General features: G+C 39.0%; 1 protein-coding gene across 11 annotated transcripts in view; it reads left to right on the top strand.

The window, feature by feature from the left end:
- Dab1 (DAB adaptor protein 1) overlaps window positions 1-23,582 on the top strand; it is a 1,089,646-nt gene that overhangs the window by 512,332 nt on the left and 553,732 nt on the right. The gene's annotated exons all lie outside the window — the stretch shown is intronic.

Here is a 23,582-nt window from a genome sequence, read left to right as displayed (position 1 = left end):
CTTCACAGCAATAGAAACCCTAACTAAGACAGCCATCTTCTGTTTACACAACAATCAATGAAATAATGTGAGATTCAGAGCATGGGTCCCTGGGGTCAGCAGAACTCAGTTTGGATCCAAGCTTTATCAGCTGCTAAGCTGTGAGCAATGTATTTAACTTTTCTGGATTTCTATTTGCAAATTGAGAGGTTAAAGCTTATCTTAGGCGGAAGTCTGAGAATTAAACAAGGCCATGAATGTACGACCTTAGCCCTGTACTGCGTACAAAAGTGACCTTGAGTAAGCAGTGTTGTGTTTTACTGCTTCTATGTATCACAGTACTTCTGTGTCCACGATGGAGAAGTAAACACCTCTTCCCTACTGCTCATCTTAGCTGTTGCTAAAATTCACACTCTGGGGGAGACATAAGCAGCATCGTTCACCTACAAGATCCCAACAACAACAACAATCCAAAGATTCCTCCAAAGCTCGCCCTGGAGAACCAGTGAGTTGACTGAGCTTACTTACAGAGCACAGATGAGAGGTTACATACAGTAGTCTGAATGGATGCTACCGTCAAAGGTCACACTGCAAAGTTCCCACTCAGCATAGATGATGACTTCTCCTAGCCATTTGCATGAGGCAACTTTCTCCCAGCCTTCTCCATCTTAAATAATTTGCCTCATCCATAAATCTACATGCAATTAAGGCAGCGTTCTATACAATGGGTTGGAAGAAGTAGCTTGATACTTAGATGATGGTTTCATGACTTTCTCAACACCTGCTTCTATGAGGGAACACCATCGGTTGACAAGCCCAGCTATGATAACCTTTGGCTGAACTCCTGATGGTGGTTGTTTGGTTTGGAGGTTAGTCCTGTACAACACTAGTCTATATAACTCCATCAGGGCACAAGAGAACTGGTGCTAACTTAAAAGTATGAGGCAGTGGTGGCTGGATGACATATGTGCAGAGGAGAGAATATGGTAACTGGAATACATCAAGGTGAGTTATCTAGGCAAGCAAAGCAGGAAGGCACATGTCAGAGCATCAGCAAAGGATACAGTTCTCCTAGTGCACGCCATTAGAAAAGGGTGCTAGTCAGTGGGTACACAGGAACATCAGCAGGCAGCCTCGGGATGTTACTCAGAGGCGTTTCACATTCCAACCAAAATAAAGTTGATTTACAATCCAGATTTATATCAGATTCCTCACTGCTCTTTGCCTTGTCAGTTTACTTCAGGAAGGACCAAATCTGACTATTTCAGCATCTATTGAATGAAAACAATTTCCGTGGTGCTGAGTTGTGTACTCAACATAATGATGCACATTCAATCATCTTGGTGGCTCTAGCATTGTGACACTATGAGGCACAAGTTCAGAATGGTTTTGATTTGTTTACCTAGTTGTATTTTAAATTTAATGGCACCCAGTTTCACCTCTTTGCTGCAGTGTATAAAAAGACAAGTATCAAAGTTACTTCAAGATAATCTATTTCTGACCATTGGTTTAAATAGATAATGTTTAACCACCAGTATCTGTATTAAATGAGAAGAGGCCCTACATTAATAATGCTGGCTTTGTGTCTACTGTGTGTCTGGAATTTTCTTCTCTCCCACTCCAAAATTATTCACTTCTGAGCTGTCTTGTACATTATGCAACAGTCTCTAGAATAGTGGTTTTCAACCTCTGAGTCAAGACCTCTTTGGGGATAGAGATCGAATGACCCTTTAATAGGAGTTGCATAAGATCATCAGAAAACAAAGATATTTAGGTTATTATTCGTAACAGTAGTAAAATTACAGTTTTGAAGTAGTAATGAAAATTATTTTATGTTTGGGGAGTCACCACAACATGAGGAATGTATTAAAGGGTCACAGTATTAGGAAGGTTGAGAACCACTGTTCTAGACTGAATGACTGGGTATGTTCTCTGGGTTCTATGCCATATATATTTCAGAATTTTTCCTGGACAGTGTTGTAATTGAATAATAAGGCTTGTATTCCTTTAAGAAAATTAACATATAGTCAGGGATACCACCCATATCTGTTTCCTCTGCCTGAAAAGAATAACTCCCCTCCCTTTCACCCAGGTTGTAATTTTCTTCCAGCATTTATCGTGGCTGAACTTCGGTCATTATTCACTTTTAGGAGGCACAGAAAATGTCAGGAGAGTGGCAGAGATGGCATACTCTCTAATTCATTTAAAGTCCTGGGGACCCAAAAAGCTTTTCAGGGATCTGGGCTTCCTCTGTGTTCCTTCTTCCCTAGCCTCAAAGGCTGCCATTTCTTCAATAGGGCAAGATGGCTCACACTGAATCATATTCCAAACCCTTGAATCAAAGACAGTAAGAGCATTATTGAAAAATGGTGGCCATGTGTTTCCCCCAGTGAGCAGTGCTCAGCTATCTGTTATTATTAATAAGTAGGTAATTTTCATGGTTCTAGTGAAATGCCAATTTAGTCTCTGTTGAATAAAAATAATTTCAGTGGTGCTGGATTGTGAAATCAATATAAAGATGCACTTTTGATCTTTTAGGTGACTCCAGCATTATGACACTTATTATCATAATGAGTATGCCACTATAGTTGCACTTGAGAGAGGTTTATTTTTTTTTTCTATTTTGTTTTGTTATGAGCCAAAGATTGACTCGAGGATTTCGGCTCTAGTAAATTTTGAATTCCATGCATAACTCAGCAGCAGAGTCTCCCAATCCCTGCTCTATTTTCCAGACTCTTTGCCTGTAGCCAAATCCTATTATATGTATTTCCATGTCATGTTGTGTTTAAATAATGTGGCAGGACAGGGCCTTGACTTAGAAAATGACACCATTCCTCCAAGGCGGCTTCTATCACAATCATCTCATACAGAAATCATGTCTTGTATTTTGCCTCTGTGGAAATGGGCGATCTTGTTAAAAATTTATTTCTGCTGCAAGAAAATCTGATTCTTGGTTTATTGTGTCAAACAGCTGCTAATATGTGGCAGTGGGCAACTGTCCAGCTGTGTGGTTCACACAAATTAATTTAACCCTCCAGTATACTGTGAGGCCAATTAGTATGGTCCCTGCAGGTGTGGCAGGCAGTAACTTAGGAAAGCTGTCATGGTGGGGCAGAGGCAAGGATCCAGATGATTTGATGAGATCCAGAACCATATAAGGAATATTTTCCAAATAGCAAGTTATCACATAAGGCTTGTTTGCAACAGCTTGGAAGCATCCATATGTGAGCAAAGCTGAACCAAAGTCACAGAAACACTTGGTTGACAGAATGAAGGACATGCAACTCAAGGTATTTGACAATAATCACATCAGAACCTCAAAACTCATTCTCTCTCTCCATATATATATATATATATATGTGTGTGTGTGTGTGTGTGTGTTTTGTTTTGTTTTTCCTTACAAACTTTTTGTTTAATAAGTAAACTAACCCAAGTAATATATTAGACAATAAGTTAGCAATTATCAAAGAAGCTCAAAATACCTGGACAAAACTTAACCTACTCCTACTCCTTCGAATCAATTTGCCATATAAACTGAAGAGAGAACACAATGAAATTCTAGGGAAAGTTAACTATTCTGACAGGCAACATTACTCAATTACTTTTATTGAACCAAAAAAATCATACAGTATATTTTAATCATGTTTTCCCTTTCTTAAATTCCTCCCAGATCTTCCCTAGCTCCCTACAAACTTTGTCTTTCCCTTTCTCCTTCTCTTTTTAAATACAAATGACAGAAGAAACATAAAAACTCCCACAGAACATATACACACAAAAAAATGGAAATCAAAATAATAAGGAAAAGACCAATAAGACAAAAAGTCTCAAGCAAAGCAAAATGAAACAAAACAGTCAGAAAAATACCATTGTGTTGGTTTTATGTTGGCCAATTACTCCTAGGCCCAAAGCCTGTCTTGAAGTGTGATTAATACACTCCAGTGAGAGTCCATTGGGGAAAACGTACTTTTTCCCTTCCAGTAGATATGAATTGTAGATTACTTCATAGGATGAGGGGATGTCCACTTTCTCCTCTCAGTGCTAGGGCCCTGTTATCTTGAATTTGTACAGGCCTTGTGAATGTTACCACAGTCCCTGCACAGATTTTGTGCATCAATCTTGTTGTGTCTGGGAGACACTGTTTCCTTGGGGTCAAAGCTTACCTCTGGGTCTTACAATCTTCCTATGTCTTCTTCCACATAGATTCCTAAGCCTTGAGGGGAGGGTGTTGACTCATTCCAATTATACGTGAGTTCTCCAACATCTCTCACTCTTTGTATGGTGTTCAATTGTGGGTCTCTGTGTTAGTTCCCATCTAGCAAGAGGTAGGTTACTTGATGAGGGATGAGTGAGGCACTGATCTCTGGTATAGCAACATGTCATTAGGAATCATTTTATTGCTGTATTTCTTCATCATAGTAATAGTACTAGGTTTTCTCCAGGCTCATAGCATATCTAATGTCAGATTCTTGACTATTCTAAAAGTGTCATGCATGAGTTCCATCTGTAGTGGAACCTTAAATCTGAGTAGGCTTAAATCCAATCATAGAGTGGTTGGTTAGTTCCATAACAGCTGTGTCATTATTGCACCAGTTTACTGTTGTATGCTGCAGGGTTTACAACTAGGATATATTGAGGATCATTTTTCTCCTCCAGAATTACTACTAGTACCACATATGCTACTCAGTAGGGTTGAAGCTTCTAGTTGTTTATCTTTTGAGGACTCTGCTTAGTTCTGTAACCCATTTTTAATTAGGTTATTTGCTTTATTGATCTTCAGATTTTTTTAGCTCCCTATATATTTTAGATACTAATGCTCTATATTTTATATAAAATTGATAAAGAACTATTTCCATTCTGTCGACTGTCACTTTGCCTATATTATAGTGTCTTTTGACATACAGAAAATTTTTAGCTTTATGGGGTCCCATTTATTAATCGTTAGTTTTAATGCATGTGCTGTCAGTGTCCTGTTCAGAAAGTCCATTCCCAAGGCCCAGAAAACTGGAACTGGAACTGGAACTGACCCAAATGCCCCTCCCTAAGGACCAGCTTTCATGGTAATGCAAGATGCTGTACAAGCTTCCAAATGACAGAAGCAACCAACAGGCCTTTGCCAGCTACCACACCTATAATCACATCAACAACCAGCATGGTAGGATAATCCTATGGTTGCCGTAGTGGCACACATATATTGATGGTGACCAACAACTCTGTAATTGGACTTTGTACCTGTTTAACAAGAGGGATACAATGCCTAGTACTAGAAACCTAGCTAACTAATCAGTGCTAGTAAATTCATGATTATTGGAGGAGAATCTACAACCTTTTTTTTTTTTTTTTTTGGTTTTTCGAGACAGTGTTTCCCTGTATTGTTTTGGAGGCTGTCCTGGAACTCACTCTGTAGACCAGGCTGGCCTCAAACTCACAGAGATCTGCCTGCCTCTGCCTCCTGTGTGCTGGGATTAGAGGCATGTGCCACCAACACCTGGCTACAACCATTTTTTAAATAGCATATTCACTAACAACAATCTATAAACATTTGTCCTTACATTCACAGATAAGAGTAGTCTTCACCTCTCATCAGGAAAATTTCTCTTTGTAGCAGCAGACAAAGACCACTGCAGAAAATCCAAACCCAAACAATATGCAGAATTATAGAGTCCAGTTACAACGGATACATCTGCAAAACAATCTCACACCTAAGGCTTCAGGAACATTGCAGAAGAGGAGGTGGACACATTATAAAAGCCAGAGACTACACAAGTCTGCTGTGAGATTGTGTCTCCTAGTAGCATCAAAAGCTGTACACATAAAGTCTTAGAAACATGGCCACTGAAACATGGATTGAGTAAGAAGGAAACCAACAAACAAGCCAAGTGGGACAGGGAAAATTCCATGAAGCTTCAAATCTGTACAAACTACAGGCAGCTGAGCAAAGCTGGAGATGGGAGAGGTGACCCTCCCCAGGGAAGAGTACACCAGTTGGTTTTCAGTACCAAGTTGGCAACCCTGAAAACATACATACAAGTAATATTTTGTGGACTCAGCATATTAGATTTAGGACTATATATGTATATACAAATAACATATGCCTGTAATAACAATTGATTAAAAAGGAGTCATGAATTTGAAGAAGAGTTGGAGGGATATATGGGACGGTTTGGAGTGAAAAAGGGAAAGGAAAAATTAGAAATTTATGTAATTAAAATACAATCTTAAAAATGGATAATAAAAGAGAGAGAAAGGAAGAAAAGCAAGGAGGAAAGAAGGAAGAAAGGAAGGCAGGGAGGGAGGGAGGGAGGGAGGGAGGGAGGGAGGGAGGGAGGGAGGGAGGGAGGGAGGAAAAAGTCATTTCCTGAGACAACAAATTAAAGTCTATTGCCCACTTTCTCTCCTATCAGGTTCAGTATATCTGGTTTTACATTGAGGTCCTTAACTCTTTGGGAGTTGAGTTTTGTGTAAGGTGATGAACCTAAATCTATTTGCACTCTTCTACATCCAGTTTGACTAGCACCATTTGTTTAAGATGTTGTCTTTTCTCCAGTGTGTATTCTTAGCTTCCTTGTAAAATATCAGTTGTCTGTAGGTGTGTGTACTCATGTCTGGGTCATCAATTTGATTCCATTGATCAGAATGTCTGTTTTAATGACAATGCATGTTGTTTTTATTGCTATAGCTCTATAGTAGAAATAGGAATCAGGATAATGCTATCTTCAACAGTTCTTTTAGTATTCAGGGTTGTTTTAGCTATCCTGGATATTTTTATTTTTCCATATGAAGTTGAAAATCATTTTTTCAGTGAAGAATTTTTCTTCTTTTTAGAATTTTGCTGTAGGTTGTATTGAATTATAGAGTGCTTTTGGTCAGATGATTGTTTTCAAAATATTCATCCTATTGAAACATTAGCATTGAAAATTTTCTGGCACATTCTTCAATTTCTTTCTTCAGTGTCTTAAAGGTTTTATTATGCAAGTCTTTCACTTGCTTGGTTAGATGTATCCCAAGATTTATTTGAGGCTGTTGGGAAAGGCACTTCTTCCCTGATTTCCTTCTCAGTCTACTTATCATTTATGTATAGGAAGGCTACTGGTTTTGATGTGTTAAATTTATATCCTGTTACTTTGTTCAAAGTGTTTGTCAGGTGTAGATATTTCCTGGTGGAGTTTTTAAGGTCTTTCATATACGAAATCATACCATCTACAAATAATGATACTTTCACTCTTCCTTTCCTATTTGTATTACTCTAGCTAATATTTCAAGTACTATATTTAATAGACATGGAGAGAATGAAATCTTTGTCTTTGTTGGGTGGGTGGGTATTCCATTCTTAGATTACTGTTGCCCTCTCTGGAACCTAGGCAAGTATGGTGACTGTTGGTTCTCTGGTAGAAAGTGTCCCAATCTGGAACAATAATCATCACACCAGAATCTCAAAAATCTCTTTCCTTATGTCTTTACCTCACTCTCTTCTCACTGTTTCTATCAAGAAATCATTGAATTAACTGAGTCTTATGATACATATACAACTTTGAAAGTAAAACTAAGTGGATAAATGGTAAAATTGTGCAAACATATGAAGGGCCTTCAGACCTTAGTCTCAAGAATATTCAACTGAGCATTCAGCCACCAACCATAGCTAATTTCTTGGACCAGCAGAGTCATAGACATGGTCATAAAGGCAAGAATGTAAGTCACATAATTGTATCCACTGAGTGTACTTCCATCCATGTGGTTCAGAATATGTGTATGTCAGAGCTTAGCATCACAGTTAAATGTAAAAGAAAAATAAATTATAATTGTGTTTTCATATGCCAACAATGTGGGTTTTCAAACAAGGAGTCTGAGTTTCATTAGATCGTTCCTATTTGCTTTTGAGGGACTCATTTTGTATCTTCAGTCTCTTTTGTATGTTTCACTTCAGCTGGTGGGGATTTTAAAGAGCTAACACTCTATTATGTACACTGGTTTTGGAGAAGAAATGCCCAAATCTGAGTTATGATTCTTTCCTGCCACCATATATCACCAGCAATTTCCTTTGGACTATTTACTTCTTCTGTTCAAGTACCCCTCCAAGTTTTGGTCAATTTGGAAATTAGGTATGTCTTTAATCAATAAATCAAGAGTAGTTTGTTGTTGTATGTGTGCTGATTGTTCCCTGTGTTCAACAACAGCAGTCATAATAACAACAATAATAATGACACAATGGAGAGCAGTTAACACCCATTTAACAACTACCATGTACCAGGCACTGTAACAGGTCCTTTACCTGTGTTACCTCATTTAAACTTCAACATGCTCCTGTAAAGTAGGTACTGTTTTCCTTGTAACATATAGTATCTCCCTCAACTTCTATGAGTTCAAATAATTTATATTCCAAGTATGAGCAAAATCATGGAAGCATTTCTGTGTCTGGCTTCCTTTACTTCTGAGAATGTTCTCCAGTTCCATACACATTGATGCAAGTGCTGACATTTCATTCTTTTCGTGAGTGAATAATATTCCATTGTGTATATAGCACACACATCTTCTTTATTTATTTTCCAGATGGTAGGCATATAGGTTGTTAGCATTCCTTGACTATTCTCACTATTTGCTTATGAACCAGACTAGCTTCTTTGTTGAGAATACACTTGACAGAAAATGAGAAGTTGTGGGTGACCATTAAGTACAATATTTCAATAATTAATGTAGAGTGATGAAATTTATCTAGAGCAGAAAAATTGTGAGAAATTTCTGGGTCTAACTATATTTTTCAAGGAATAGTCAACGTAACCAATAAGTGTGCTAAAAATAAACAACAATGGGATGGAGGGAGAAAGAGAAAGGGAGGAAAAGGGGGAGGAAAGAGGAGGAGTTAGTGGTAGCTCCAATTTTTTTCTAAGCCACTTAGAAAACAGAGTGTTGTTTTGTGAAATGGGGAAAGTTCATAACAAAACAGGGATTTTAATTAATGTGATTGGAAATCACTTTTATTGGGGGACATCTGAAGATTAACATGATTATTAAATCATTTAGTGAAGTGTTTGTTGACTCTGAACTGAACAACACTGAGGATAGACCCCCAGGGACTGACTATTCTTCTCAGAACAAGCAGTGTGTTTGTGAGACTGGGGGATCACAGAGAGACCAGTGCAGTTAGATCTGGGAAGCAGTTGGGAAGAGGAAGGAAGAGGAGAGGGATACTGGGGCGGGGTAGAACAGAAATATTGCCAAGCAGAAGACCGGCCATAGGGTGTAAAGAGGAAGAAATAAATGGCTAAACACAAAAGAGATTCTGACCCAGAGTCCAAAAATTCGGGGTTGAATGGGAGTTTCTGAAATATGAGGTCATCCTCCAGCCTCATACTGCTTCAAGTGAGGCTTCTCCATTAGAAGTTAGCTTAGGGCTGGAGTTGGGCTCTATCTTATTCATTCTTTAAGTCATAAAACACATTGTCCTGACCTCTCAATGTGTAGTTAATGGGAAAAATGCATATTCGTTAACTTATTGATCAAGAAACCAAATCCCAAAGAAGTTTAGCATTAAAGTAGCAAGTATGATCAGAAGTCAGATGTCTGGGTTGTATGAGCATGGTCTTGGTATCACCCACACTCCACATCTCTCTCTGCTTGGGTTGTCCAGGAGACAAGGGACTGAGGCAAGGCTAGTCCCCATAGTGCTGCCCCTGCACTAGCCCCATAGATGTTTTCCCAATTTGCTTCAGAGGTCTAGATGAGATGAGTGAAAAAGAGCAAAAGCGGTGAATTATATCACATGATCTGCTTTTGTATTCAGCTCTACTGTCTTTTATTCTTTATAACTCTCTCATCTTTTCTTTTCTCTGAAACCACAGTCAAAGGATAAGGAACCACCATTCATCTAGCTCCTCCCTCATGTGGATTCTTTCAGCTTAATATGCTCTTCAAAACCCCATGGACCTGACTCAGAAGTAACGTGCCCGCTCTTGTTTATCCTCTAGGGAGGGCTTTGACATAGACAGGTGGGTGGGCAAATGCCCCTGCAGCTTCCTCTGGTGAAGACTTCACTTGGGATGTTCCTAAAGGTAAAGAAGATCAATGCCTACTTTTATTTTATAAGGAGGGTGTCTGTGTTTTAAAAAATAGAAGGGGGGAAATGTCAGATTTGTAAGCCAAAGATAATGCCTTCAACATTCTCTTGTGTAGTTTCTTGCTAACTACTTGTGTTTACTTTCTGTTTATGAGGTGTGTGTGTGAGAGACAGAGACAGAAACAGAGAGACAGAGAAACAGACAGAGAGAGGAAGAGAGAGAGACAGATGGACAGACAGACCGACAGAGACCATAAGGCAGACGGACAGAGACAGAGATGGTATATGTGTGATGTGTGTGTGTGTGTGTGTGTGTGTGTGTGTGTGTGTGTGTGTGTTAGGTATATAGGTGATATGGGTGTGGTGTGAGTGATTATGGTATATGTGAGAGAGATGTGTGTCTGTGCTGTGTGTGTAACTTTTGTGTGATGCATATGTGTGTTTTTTGTGGTGACGTATATGTGGTGTGTGTGATATGCATATGTGTGAAGTGTGTGTGGTATGAGTAAGTGTGATATGTATGAAACAGAGCTATGTGTCTTTGATGTGTATGATATATATGAGGTATATGTGTGATGTGAACATGTGTTTTGTGTGTATGATGTATATTGATATGTGTGATATATGTATGATCTATGTGTGTATATGTGTTAAACATATTTATTGTAACTTTACCATGTATCATTTGCTCTTATTAGATTTGTGCACGCGCACGTGTGTGTGTGTGTGTGTGTGTGTGTGTGTGTGTGTGTGTGTGTATACTTTATCCATGTCATATATATGTAAGTCAGAGTACAGTTTTAGGATGTTGGTTCACTCCTCCCAACATTTGAACATGTGATTTCAGGGATCGAACTTAGGACCTCAGATTTGGTGGCAAGTGCTGTTGTCTGCTTAGCCTCTTTTTTTAAATTTTATTTTCCAGTTTAAATTTAGATAAGAAACAAGGGTTGCTTCACAAGTCAGTTCCAGGTCCCTCTCCCTTTCCCTCCCCTCCTCCCGTACCCTCCCCCCAACCCCCCCCCCGTTATCCCCTCATTCCCCCAGGGGTGTCCATAGTCTGTCATTTCATATAGGGCAGGGCCTAGACCCTTCCCCAAGAGTTCAGGGTGAGAGTGCACCTCACATTGTTCTATGGGAGTCCAAAGTCCGTGTGTATACTTGGGATGGGTACTGATCTGCTGCTTAGCCTCTTTACAGCTCATGTAATATTCATTAACACTGCCTCAGTAGCTCTATACTGCTGTTCAATGACAATGTCACTAACTCCTCTACAAATAGGCATTTAAGTTGTTTCCAATTCTACTGTCATGAATAATGTGACATGGCCCATTTTTATCAGAATATAGATTGTGTGTTCAGAGAATTCTTTACTCAAAAATTCCCAGATGTGAAATCATTAAGTCAGAAGCTCCGAGTCTTTTAGTTTACTATTCCACACTGCTCATGCACCACATAAACACACTTTACCATTTTAGACTTCTACCTATAGTGTGTGTCAAATCCTTTCTCTTCCTGTTAATGTTAAGTATTGTTGTTATAGCTTTTTATGTAAACTATGCTAAAATGCTAAAAGCCACAAGTGTTTAATTAATATTCATGTGTTTGCTTGGTTTTAAAAATAACTATTTTCATCTGCTTTTTATTCATTATGCTAAATATTTTATTTATGTACTTTCATCATTTATCCATAGGGGCATCAAAATGTTCTTCTTAGAGGTTGGGCCTAACTTTTTATAGAGCAAACTTATTACATCTGCCAAATATTTTTCTAGAGATACACTTTTCCAGAATATTGTTTTCCCCATGTTGTTTGTAGCATGGGTTTAATATAAATTTGAGATAGTACCTTCTAAGATAGTAAAGACATTCATGGTGTGAATTTTAGGGAATGAAAATAAGTAAAAGCAAGGCAATAAAATTCACTCTTCCTCATGTTATCTGGGAATAGCCATTCATAAAATTTATGTATTTTATTTTTATCTTTCCCTATATACTTAAGTACTTTATATAAATGTAGGCTCACAATGAACAATATCCCTTTCTGGTTTTCCTACTTAATATGTTAAGGATATATTCAATGGCAATAAATATTCTTCCTCATTATATTGTTTTAATATCTTCTTACATGAATAAAAAGTACATTTATCTAGGTCACTATTGTTGAACCCAGGTATAACAGCTATTGCTTTGGAGGCAAGTAATTACCAATCACCGTCAGTGTGGGACATGGAGACTTGTCCATAGTTATTTACTTAGGATGAATTGCCTAAAGGCAGGCCAAAGATTTAAACAAATGTTATGTTTTTTTGTAGTAAACTACAAATTTCCTTTCAAAACCATGTCTTAAGTTTATGGCATGGAATTTACTTTGACTTAAGGTTATAAATTTTTACACAGTATTTGAAGTGATTTAAAGGAAGAAATTTACCTACCTACTCGTGTGTCAGAAAAAATAAAAAGGATAAGTAAATACACAATATGCCAAGAATTCAAATCCCCAGAGCAGTTCCTTCAACTCCAGAATAAGCTGAGTTTTTGAACATTGGTCATTTGCTTTGTCCACATTTCACTCCACAAAGCAAAAATTTTTCAGATGTACTAAAGACGTGCAGATAAGGATCAAAGAACTGAGGCCGCCACCAGCACATGCCGACATGATGCAATCACGGACAACCTCCAGTCTCTCTCAGACTCTTGGTGTAGTTTCATTTTCCAAAGGAGTCCAGCAAACCTGGGAACCTGATGGGGGGGCCTGTTCTATTTCACAAAGTGGAGTTGCAAAGTGGATGTCTATTTCACTCTGAAGGCATATGGCTTTTACTGCCTAGTGTTGCCTTCTTAGGAACCAAAGGTTTCAGCATGAGTTCTTCTTCTAGCCTTCGCCTGTTCTGTCACCTTACATCCACATTTTTTCCGATTGAGTTTTGAGATTGGAGCACAGGTTCTCATTATGGCCTATGGTCTCTCTCAGTTCCTCTTTATTTTAGTTAGACAATTTTAATATTGTATATAGTAGCCCCAAACAGAAGAGTATAATATTAATAAGATTAATCATATGTATACTGGAAAAGAACATAAATCCAGCAGTGACTGTTTGCATAGCTGGAGATATATCTTAATATTCCTATATTCAGAGTTGAATAATGTTGTGGTTTGTAAAAGCCATATGGTAGAAAATATTTGGAGGGAAATTACCATAATTAATTAAAAATATGTAACAAGCTAATGTACTACATAGTGAGACTCAGAACCATTGAGTATTATGTTTGGTCTTTACAGATGCTCAGTAGAAAAGGATGATCTGAATTTACAGGTTCTTTGATCCTAGTCTGATTTCTTATTAATATGTCACTTTGGAAAAGTCTCCCTTTTCTTGTTTCTTGTTTGTTTGTGAGTTTTGGTTTGTTTTGTATTCTGAGACAGGGTGGTTTTGTCTGTGTAGCCTGCTCTGGAATTAGCTCTGTAGACCATGCTAGGCTCAAACTTTCAGAGATCTGCCTGCCTCTGCCTTCCCAGTGCTGGATTAAAGGCATACATCAAAGATATGTGCCATCATGCTCAGCTTCTCCTTGATTTCCTGCTTTCTCACATTTAAGGTATAATAACATTTGTCTCAAATGCAAGAGTTGAACTCAATACTGAATACAGTAGTCTAAATCGCAAAGGGATGCCAAAATGTTGTCAAAGAAGAAACAAGAGGTATGGAATATCAGGGTGGTACTCAGGAGTACAAAGAATTGGGGGATGGCTCAGTTGGGAAGGTATTTGCCATACAAGCGTGAAGACCTAAGTTCAGATCTCCAGCATGCATGTAAAAGCCAGGAGTGGCAGTGTATGCCTAGCCCAGCACTGGGGTGGTAGAGACAGGAGGACAGTTGAGGCTTGTAGGCCAGCCAGTCTAGCCAATCAGGTATCCCCAGATTTAGTGAGAGACCCTGTCTCAAATAGTAGGATGGAGAAGCCATTGAGGAAGACTCCTGGTGTTGACCTCTGGTCTCCACATGTGCATGCAAACATGCGCATGCACGCGTGCGTGCTCACACACACAGAAAACCAACCAAGTGGGTTGTTTCTTTTCTTTTTTTAAAGAATAGTAAATGGTTTGCCCCTGTATTTTAGGCAGATGACACCATTTCCTTTGACTCCTCGAGGCACTCACCTCAACAGACCCACATTCACCTCCACTGTACAACGCTAGTTTCATTCTCATCTAGGATAAGCATTCTCAATACTGCATATACAACTTAAAGAGTGGCTGCAGCATTGTCCTACCTGTCTATTTCATGCAAATGAGTTACAGCAATTTCTAGATAGGTCTCTCTGAGCCTATATATGAGCTTCCTTTAGCTTAAAAGTGGAGGGAAGAGAGAAGAAGGCTTAATTCAAAATCCTGAGAAGCTAGGAACCTCTCTGATTTCCTTCCTTAACTGTAGCAGCTGTAGCTTGTAGACTGTAGAATCTGAGAGACCCAGATTCTCCAGTTCTCAGGGCATTTCATTGTCATATCTCCCTCCAAGGCTTATCATTCTTCCCATTCCTGGGGCTGAGACTCTCCAGGACCTTTCTTTCCGTATTATCCAGTGTTATAAGCCATAACACTGTCTCCAACTGAGTTCAGAAACAAATGAACGACTGTACAAAAGAGATTCAAAGACATCCTGAGTGAAACCATTGCCCTGAAATATTTTTCCATCTTATCTCTGGGGAGAGTTCTAGAGAAAGCTTTGCTAAGTCTGGGGTCAAGATGAGCATTACATGCTGACAATGGCCCTGCAAACTTATGCATCAGCACGTGTCAGCCCTGTTTTCAAAGTAAAGAAACTGAGGCAAGTCAGCATCGCACACACAGAGTAACCTTGAGTGCCAACAGAGCCTTGGTCCTTTGAAAGATATCAGCCATACACCAATGTCTTCAACCATGACCACCACAGGAACCTGCTTCCTTCCTTCATGGAGACTTCTGGATTCACTGTCCCCCAAAAGAGATTTAAGCAGTGTAATTCAGTGTCTTTCCTGTCACTGATTTTTGCCCAGATTATCTGAATAAACTTTTGTTCTGAGGATTGGTTGCTCTCACGAATCTTATTCTGCACAAGTCAGTCAGTATTTCCTACTGTCATCACCTGAAGTGAATGGCTTGTCTGCATCTTTGTTTTCAGAGGCTTTGTAGAAATTTAAGGCCACTTTTCCCCTGAAGTTGACCAGGAGCTCATTTGCATGTGGGAAGGTGCAGAAATCAGTATTGGCCAGAGGGGGAGCTAAACAGTGTCATAGCCACAACAGAGACCATGCCAGGCTCTGCAGCTGAGGTGAGCCTGCAGAGTAGAGCCAAAGTGTCAGTCATTAGTGGGAGAGAAGATGCTACCCATGCAAGGGCAACAATGGAAACAATTTCTGTTGTGCTAAGCTGTCAATGGTCAACACTACAGTCAGTCTCCTGTAAATGAGAATTCTTGTGTAAAGGGAGAATTAGTCACTCGGCTGTCCTTTAGCACTAGGGAACCATCCCCAGACTGGCATTCCCACCTTCCCCTTCCATTCCAGATGCTAGCCTCACCTGTGAGTGCTGTACAAACGGCACCCATGGGACCTCTCCAGAGTCAGTGAGCTATGGCTGGAGTCCTGGTGACAGCCTGAACTATCAGACACTTGACAGAAAGTCTTTGATTGGGGAGTTAGAAAGCTGAGTTTTATATAAATCTGACACTTCTTAGTTCACTCTACCCTTGCTTCTCATGATTGATCTGTGACTGTCCTAAACATGGTCTTAGCATATAACAAGCCTTTAACAAAGGCAAACTTTCCCCATTTTCTCTTCAGTACAAGGTGGGTTTGGGTTACATGTTACCTAGGGTCTCTCTGAAGTCATTTCCATTCTGCAATAGTCTAACGGGTTTTCAGAGTCCATTTCGTTTTCATTATGCATTCTTTAGTGACAGTCTGTAATAAACCATCTTTGGTGTTTACTTAATTCTCATGATCAGGAAGTCTCATGGCTGGAGCAAACATCTGGCACAATACAACCATCATTTTTTTTACTCATGAATAAACAATCACTGGTAGGATGAGGGAGGAAACTGACTTCTTCAAGGTCACACCACCAGTAATGACCAAGTAGCAAATACCAACCATGCTTCTGACCCATCTGAGGCTCACCAGCCCCAATCTCCAGCTGCAGCTGGTATGTTCTGGTCTATAAAGCAACGCGATCAGCTTTCCTTGTGTTAACATTATTCTAGCATGTAATGTCTGCATGCGAGGCAATGACCTGAGAAATACTTTTCTTTCTGGGGCTTCGCTTATTCTGCAGGGTTTATTAATTTTATTTATGTATTTGATCTCTCAAATGAAATAATAAACTAATTAGTGGGACAATTTACTGGTGTGCTCCACCAAGGGTGTTTTATAGCCTCTGTGTAAGCTTGTCGAGCTGTGGTGTCAGCAGATCCACCTTCTGCTCTGCTGCTCTTAATTGTCGCCATGAGACACAAATGGCAGGCAGCCCTGTTTGGGATTTGTGGCTCCAGGGGCATCTAGAGATGTTAGGTCATGGGTCAAAGGGATTTTTTTTCTCAAGAGCCTTTCAGAATTCCTTCAGCAGACAGGCTGCTTCACATAGCTCTCAGGAATGTGCCTGGAGCCTCCAGAGAACAGAGATGAGCATGTAGAAAGAGGATTTCTGGAGAATGGGGAAAGCTTGAGGATAGACGTATTGAAGGTCAGAGCCAAATAGATTCATAGTCCAAGATGAAGAGAGACAAAGGTAAAGAGCAAAGACATTGGGATGCTGCAAGTTGTAGGCCAAGAGAAGGAGAAATGCTAGAAGAGTAGTCATTGAAATAATACGGCAGTAGACCAAAGATGTGTTCATTTGCTTTGGTAAAATTGGCTTTGAAGTGAACTCTCTTCCTGGGTAACATCACCCAAGTCCTCATGATGTAACCAGTTCTTAGCTCTGTCCTTTCACTGTGACTCTGTCCTCACTTGACTGTGAACACCAGGAGTTAGAAGTGTCTAAAACTGGGAACTGAACCTGGTACTTCTGGAAGAGCAGCCAGTACTCTTAACCACTGAGCAATTTCTCCAATTCCCAGCACCTATAGAATTGCTCAAAATCATCTGCAATTCCAGTTCCATTGTATCTGACACCCTCTCTGGCCAGGCTTGCATGATGCACACAGACATGCATGTAGGCAGCACAGTCACACACAGACATACAATAAAAAATAAAAATGTAAAAAAAAATTAAAAATGAGTGTTTAATACTGTGTGAGGAATGTAATAGGGGTTCATAAACATCTATTGAATGAAAGGATAAATAAATGGATACACTGATAGATGGGTGATGGTATGAATAAGTAGAAAGATTGATCAATGCTTCAAAACTACATGGAGACCTGAGGCCTATGAATTTCAGTTTACTCACCAACTCTCTTACATAATAAGTAAAGATAACCTTTACTAGTATTCTTATCTACCACAGAATTATTTCAACGGAATAAACAGGTCTCCAATATACAACATTTGGCTTAAGCATCTTTCCTGTTAATGCTTGCAACACACATAACCACACTCAGCTACAGTAGAAGTCAAAGTCCTACAGTGTCCTCATATCTTAACAATATTTTTACTTGATCACTGGCTGCCTGGAGACACAAATACAGTCCCCATTCTGGCAGCTGCTGCACTGTCACTGTGGATTAGAGCAGCATGTGGTTTTGTTGGTTAAATTCCAGGTCTCTTACTACAGCCCCATTGGAGCACTAGCAAATTGGATAGTGGTGGGTTGCAATCACACTCATGAAATCTAAGAAGCCTTGTGGGCTTCAGTGAAGAAACCTGATGCTGTGATTGGTTCCTCTAAGGGTCTTACTGTTTGCACCTCCTCTATGATCGGACGCATACATACTAGGAACTCTAGGTAAAATTAGTGCACATGCCAACTCCGTTACCCCATTGAACTGGATATAGAATTTTAAGAGCTATTCATGTGAAATGTTCCTGATTTGTCTATACTGTTCAAATACAGTTGGTCCCTGTGTATTAACAGTGTTAAAGTACTGGGGTCATAGCTGGACCTGTGATCACAGACTTGATGCTCACCTCTATGCAGCTCAGACATAGAATGACTATGTTACTGCTGTGGTTCTAGATCCAGTCAGATGCTGGGGCATGAGTGTGTCTTAGAAATCCTTGGCAAATATCTATAATTATAATTTGTATAATAAACCTAATTATGTGACTTGTCATTTCATCTTTACCTATCATACGGAAGTCACTGTATCAAGGTCTTTCATTATAGTGCTTATTGCCACAATGATTCTGCATTTAGAATGAACTAACTAAAGTTTAAAAATGGAAAATGATGTGTCCAGGGTTATACAAACCTCATTGTATTAATAAAAAAATTAACATTCTTCCAGAGTTGTGACAATTACCAAAGAGGTGAAAACCAGGTGAGACAAATAATCAAATAGCCAATCTCCACTGACATAGCTTTGTGTGGATGTATGAGTGTGTGTGCGTGTGTGTGTGTGCGTGTGTGTCTGTGTGTCTGTGTGTGTATGTGTGTGTACTTATAGGTGTGTGCCTGTAGGTATGTGCATATGTATGTGTATGAGTGTGTATGTGTATGTGTGTAGGAGAGGAGGCAAGGGGTTGATGCCAGGTGTCTTTCTCAGTTGCTCTCGACATTAGTTTTTGAAAAAGTCGCTTGCTGAACCTGAAGCACACTGGTTTACAGGATGCTTGGCCAATGAGTTGCAGGCATCCTTCTGTCTCTGCCCTTACAGTACTGGGGTTACAGATGCATTCTGCCACACCCTACATTAGGTGCCAGGGGTTCAAATTCAGGTCCTTATGCTTAGAAGCAAACATTCATTCATTAGCCATCTACGCTGCCTCTCCACTGAATATTTTCCACCATGAATAGATAGCAAGGATAATGCTTACTTAATCTTTACCATATGACATCTACAGATAGATTGGAAAACACTTGCATTGAATTCTGCAGAGAACCATTAGATTATTCCAACCTGTCTAGAACAGAAACTTTTCCATGATTCTAGTGTCAGGGCCCATAAAAATAGCTTCACTTCATCTTGACTTAATATCAGAGATTAAAACTACCCTTAGTCTTCCATTGTTAAAGTCTTAAGACCTAAAAGTCTAAGGCATGGCTACTGAAGGATGTTTGGTCTAAGGCATGAATGTCTAATCTAAATAACAAGAGACATGGTCTAAGGTGTGGTTACTCTTAAACCTCAAGGTCATATAACAAGAGATTTAGTTTACTGAATGTTTGAAAAATTAAGGAAGTAAGTCTATTTGTTCCTTGTATCATGATGAAGAAATCTCTTGCCCTTTTCCCTTTTGGGTTGGGTATATTAAAATGTTGAAGAATACACTTGTAGCATCCAGTATTCGTTGGAATACCCTCCCGATTCTATTTTGTGTCTCTTTATTTTTCTTAGTATCTTTACCTGCCATTACCTTTAATCCATGCTTCTCAGGTATAAACCAGGCAAGTTGGCTGGATTCAACTGAAGCCCCCCAAAGTGGGTTACTACAGATGGCATCCAACATGGGGCACAAACAAAAGTTGGACTACTACATTCCAGATTCTCCCAACTGACTAACTGCAGTGTCATTCTGGTCTAAGGCCTACATCATGAATAAGACCACAGTAAAGGGCAAGGCAGAATGAAGGAAAACCAGAATAGGGAGCCACCAGAACAGAACTATACTTGATTGCTTGGTAGTTTGTGTCCATTTTGATTGCCTAGCTAGTTTTCTATTAAGTTCTCATGATCAAAGCAATGTTTGACCGACTGCCAACATGTATAGGAATGAAAAATGATGAGTAAGTGGATGGGAGGATCCAGTGGTGGACAGATAGACCCTATTGGCTATGAAAACTCAGGATAAAATCTGTCATTGAAGTGTTAGGGACATTTACATGAGGATAGGAAATAAAATCAGCACAATGAGATGTTGAGAAAAAATAGACTCTGAAGAGTTGAGGACTTTGTATTGATAGATAAATCATTACAAATCAGTGTTGAAATAATGAACCCAAAACTAAATGTTACCTGGATAATACATATTTTATGCAAAAAAGTGGTAGAATACTGGCATTATTAAAGGCATTACAGTATACTATTTAAAATGAACTAGAAGTCTATACATAGATCTACACATAGATAATTCAAAATTGAGGATTTATTACATACAACAGACAAAGACCTTAAAGAAAACGTTTGTATATATTTCATGTAAAAAGGATTCTGAAAAGTTGTGTGTTTCCGTGCAGGAGATATGGTTCCGTGGTTGATGATGGTTCAGTCACTTCTTGTAGAAGACCCAGGTTTTGTCCACAGTTCTTACATAACAACTCATAACCATCTGCAACTCCAGTTCCAAGGGATCCAACGTGGCTTTCTGGCCTCTGACACACATGCAGGCAAAGCACTCATACACAGAAAATAAAAATAATTATTTTTTAGAATTGTATGTGGCTATAAACAATGTAGAAAGTCAAAGTTGAGACTAGAAAACAATTGTAAATTTTGTAAATAACACATTTACCTGAGGTCTGTTAATCAAAGCATATGAATAGGACTAGAGGTAATCATTACAAACTGCTCTGTCCCTCCATATCCCTCAGTCAGATGTTATCACTTTCCATTCATTGTGCATCTTCTGTACTTCGAGAGTTCTTCCTAGCCCCTGTGCTCACACAAACTTTAAGACTTTTCTAGTGACTGCTAAATGTCCTGTCTACACCTGAGGTCATGCCCAGTCCCAGCACTGTTTATGCCCTTCTCTGGCTTTTCAGTCCCCAACTGACTGACAGACTAGGCATTTGACTTTCTTACTTGCTTCATCTTGTCTCCCTCCTATAAAAAGTCCATTGAAAACTGGGGGAGGGGGGTGGAAGAACAGCAAATGGCAAAAGGAAAAATGTAAATGGCCAATAAAGTATGAGGAAATCTAAAACACCAATAGTTATAGAAGTGCTAATAAAAATACCATGATGCACTTTGCATTTATGCGATTGGAAAACTTGTACTGGAGAGATGGCTCAGTGATCAAGAATCCATGCTGTTCTTGTAGCGGACCCAGGTTTGAGTCCCAGCAGTCAAACAGACACTAACAACCATGTGTAACTCCAGTTCCAGAGCATCTGATGCCTCCATCTCTGATGCTACGAGATCCCTACAGCAGTCATGTCCACATACCCATATGCTAGCCACACAACAACACATAATTAAAACAAATAAATATTAAAATACATTATAAAAAGATTGGACAACTTAAAAAGTATGGAGACATGAAAATGTGAAATAATTCTGGATTAATATAAACACAGCCATCATTTTATGGAGCACTCTACAAAGCTTGGTAATTTTGAAGATCCATTTTCTCTCTGCCTTGGCAAAGCCAGGGTTGAATTTTCTCTCATACCTATGTATCTTAGAAGTACATACAGTGTCTCTTATCCATTTGTGTTGGCACAATAATAATGGACAAAACAAACAGGATCCTGATGGGCACCTGCAGTTTGAATACCATTCACACAAAGTTTTGAAACATTCAGCACTGGTAGCATTGTTATGGACACAAATGTATATTAAAGGTTGAATGCAGGCATCATGATTTAGGATAGAAGTTGTCTCTGTGGTACTGAGAAAGCATTCATGGCTGAGTTTGCTTACATCTATAATGGTCAGTCTTAAAAGAGAAAGATCTGGAGCATAGGTGAGATGACAGAGTGGACCTGGAGCATAGATGAGATGGTAGAGTGATCAAATACAGCCAGGCTGGTGGCACTACATGCCTTTCTGTAATAATCACATCTCTATTCAACTTTGCGACTGGAAACAAGAAAACAAAGAGGAGAGCTCTTCGGGGGAACTTGGATGGAAGAGAGTTCAAGCCATATTCTACCCAGGAATGCAGCATGACATGATAAGACTGTAAGCAGAAGTTTGCTGAGGTGCCTTTGGTAAGCCTGTAGGCTGAAGTTTGCTGGGGATCACCACAGTAAGAGGGGATAAGGCTTTAGAACTAGATATGCTGAGTTTGAATCTTGACTCACACATTACTGGTGTTGCCACTTGAGCATCAGTCTTCTCATCTTTAAAACGGACAATGAATCCTAAACAAAGACAACAATGAGAGAGAGAAAGAGAAAAGTCAATAATACAGACGGTTGACTCTTCAAAAACTCAACAACACATATAAACCTTCAGCTAGATAACAAAAGGCGATTTTGCTAAAATCAGAAGTAAAATAAAATACAATATTACCAATTTCACAGAAATTCACAAAAATATGAATTAAGTGGAAAAGTGAGAGCCCTTCATACTAAATATTAAGAATGTGAAATGCAATTTTGGTGCTTGGCATACATCTTGGAGCATACTGAAGCCAAAGGTGGGCATGTGTTCTGTAGTACCAGGTATTGATGTAAAAAAGAGATAAGCCTGAAGTCATTTTTGGAAGTCATATTTTCTGTCATATTATCTGTTTTTACAATAAACTCATGAAGACAAACCCATTTTATTTATAAGAAAACTAAGCATTATAAAGGCCCAATCATTTTCCAGAGTTTACCCAAATTACCAGGTCTTTCTCTGGAGAAATATAACCACAAATTAAAATCCTGTGTATATTTAAGTAGTTTTATGAATAGACTCAATTGTATTTCAATGAAACACAACTATAATCTATCCCTTTGGGCAGGGAGTCAACCAACCATTGCTGATGAAAACTAATAACAAATACCTAGTTTATGTATTTGTAACCACAGATATGTAAAGGGATGGAATTGTTGTAATGGAGTATTAATAAGTACATATTCTTGCCGTAAAGAGATTCTTGGTCTTGGAATACACTGAAAGATCACTAGGCTGTGGTAGTCCATTATTACATTTGGGACTTCGTCATTTTAAACTATAAATTCTTCTCCTTCCATCTTCCTGTTGTCTGTGAAACCTGCTGCTTCCCTGCTTGCTATCTCCTTTTGTGAACACAGTGGAAGTTCCCGTGATGATCATGATTATCCTGACTGAATGGCTTTCCATTGATGAAGTGTTTATCCAATCACTCAGTCAGTCATTTCTTTATGCAGCAACGGTTGATTGAGTGACAGCTCAGTCTCTGGTTTAGGCTCACAGGAAGCAAAGGTCAATGATGAATGATGACTTCATCAGGGAAGCCGTGACTAGTGGGAGGTAGGGAGGAAAATGGGTAACTCCGTGCCAGGTGACACCTTCAGAATGCTGATCTCCAGGGAATCACAGAGCAGGGAATTCTTAGCTAAATAAGGAGGTGTAGGAAGAAGTACATGGAAATTGTGATGCAAGAGGCAGAAAAATGTTTATTTCTGTCTAGACAAAAATATAAGATCTTTGTTAGAAATTCTGGAAAATATAAAGAAATAAGAGAAAAACCTACAATTTTAACACAGTTAAATTTTAAACTTTTCCACATGTGAGTTCAAATTTTATCAACAATTTTGTTATATCATACAAAACACATTCTTGAT

The sequence above is a fragment of the Mesocricetus auratus genome, unplaced genomic scaffold (genome assembly GCF_017639785.1).
Source record: "Mesocricetus auratus isolate SY011 unplaced genomic scaffold, BCM_Maur_2.0 Super-Scaffold_100014, whole genome shotgun sequence".
In the NCBI taxonomy this organism is placed as follows: domain Eukaryota; kingdom Metazoa; phylum Chordata; class Mammalia; order Rodentia; family Cricetidae; genus Mesocricetus; species Mesocricetus auratus.
This window is presented reverse-complemented; position numbering and strand designations above follow the sequence as displayed.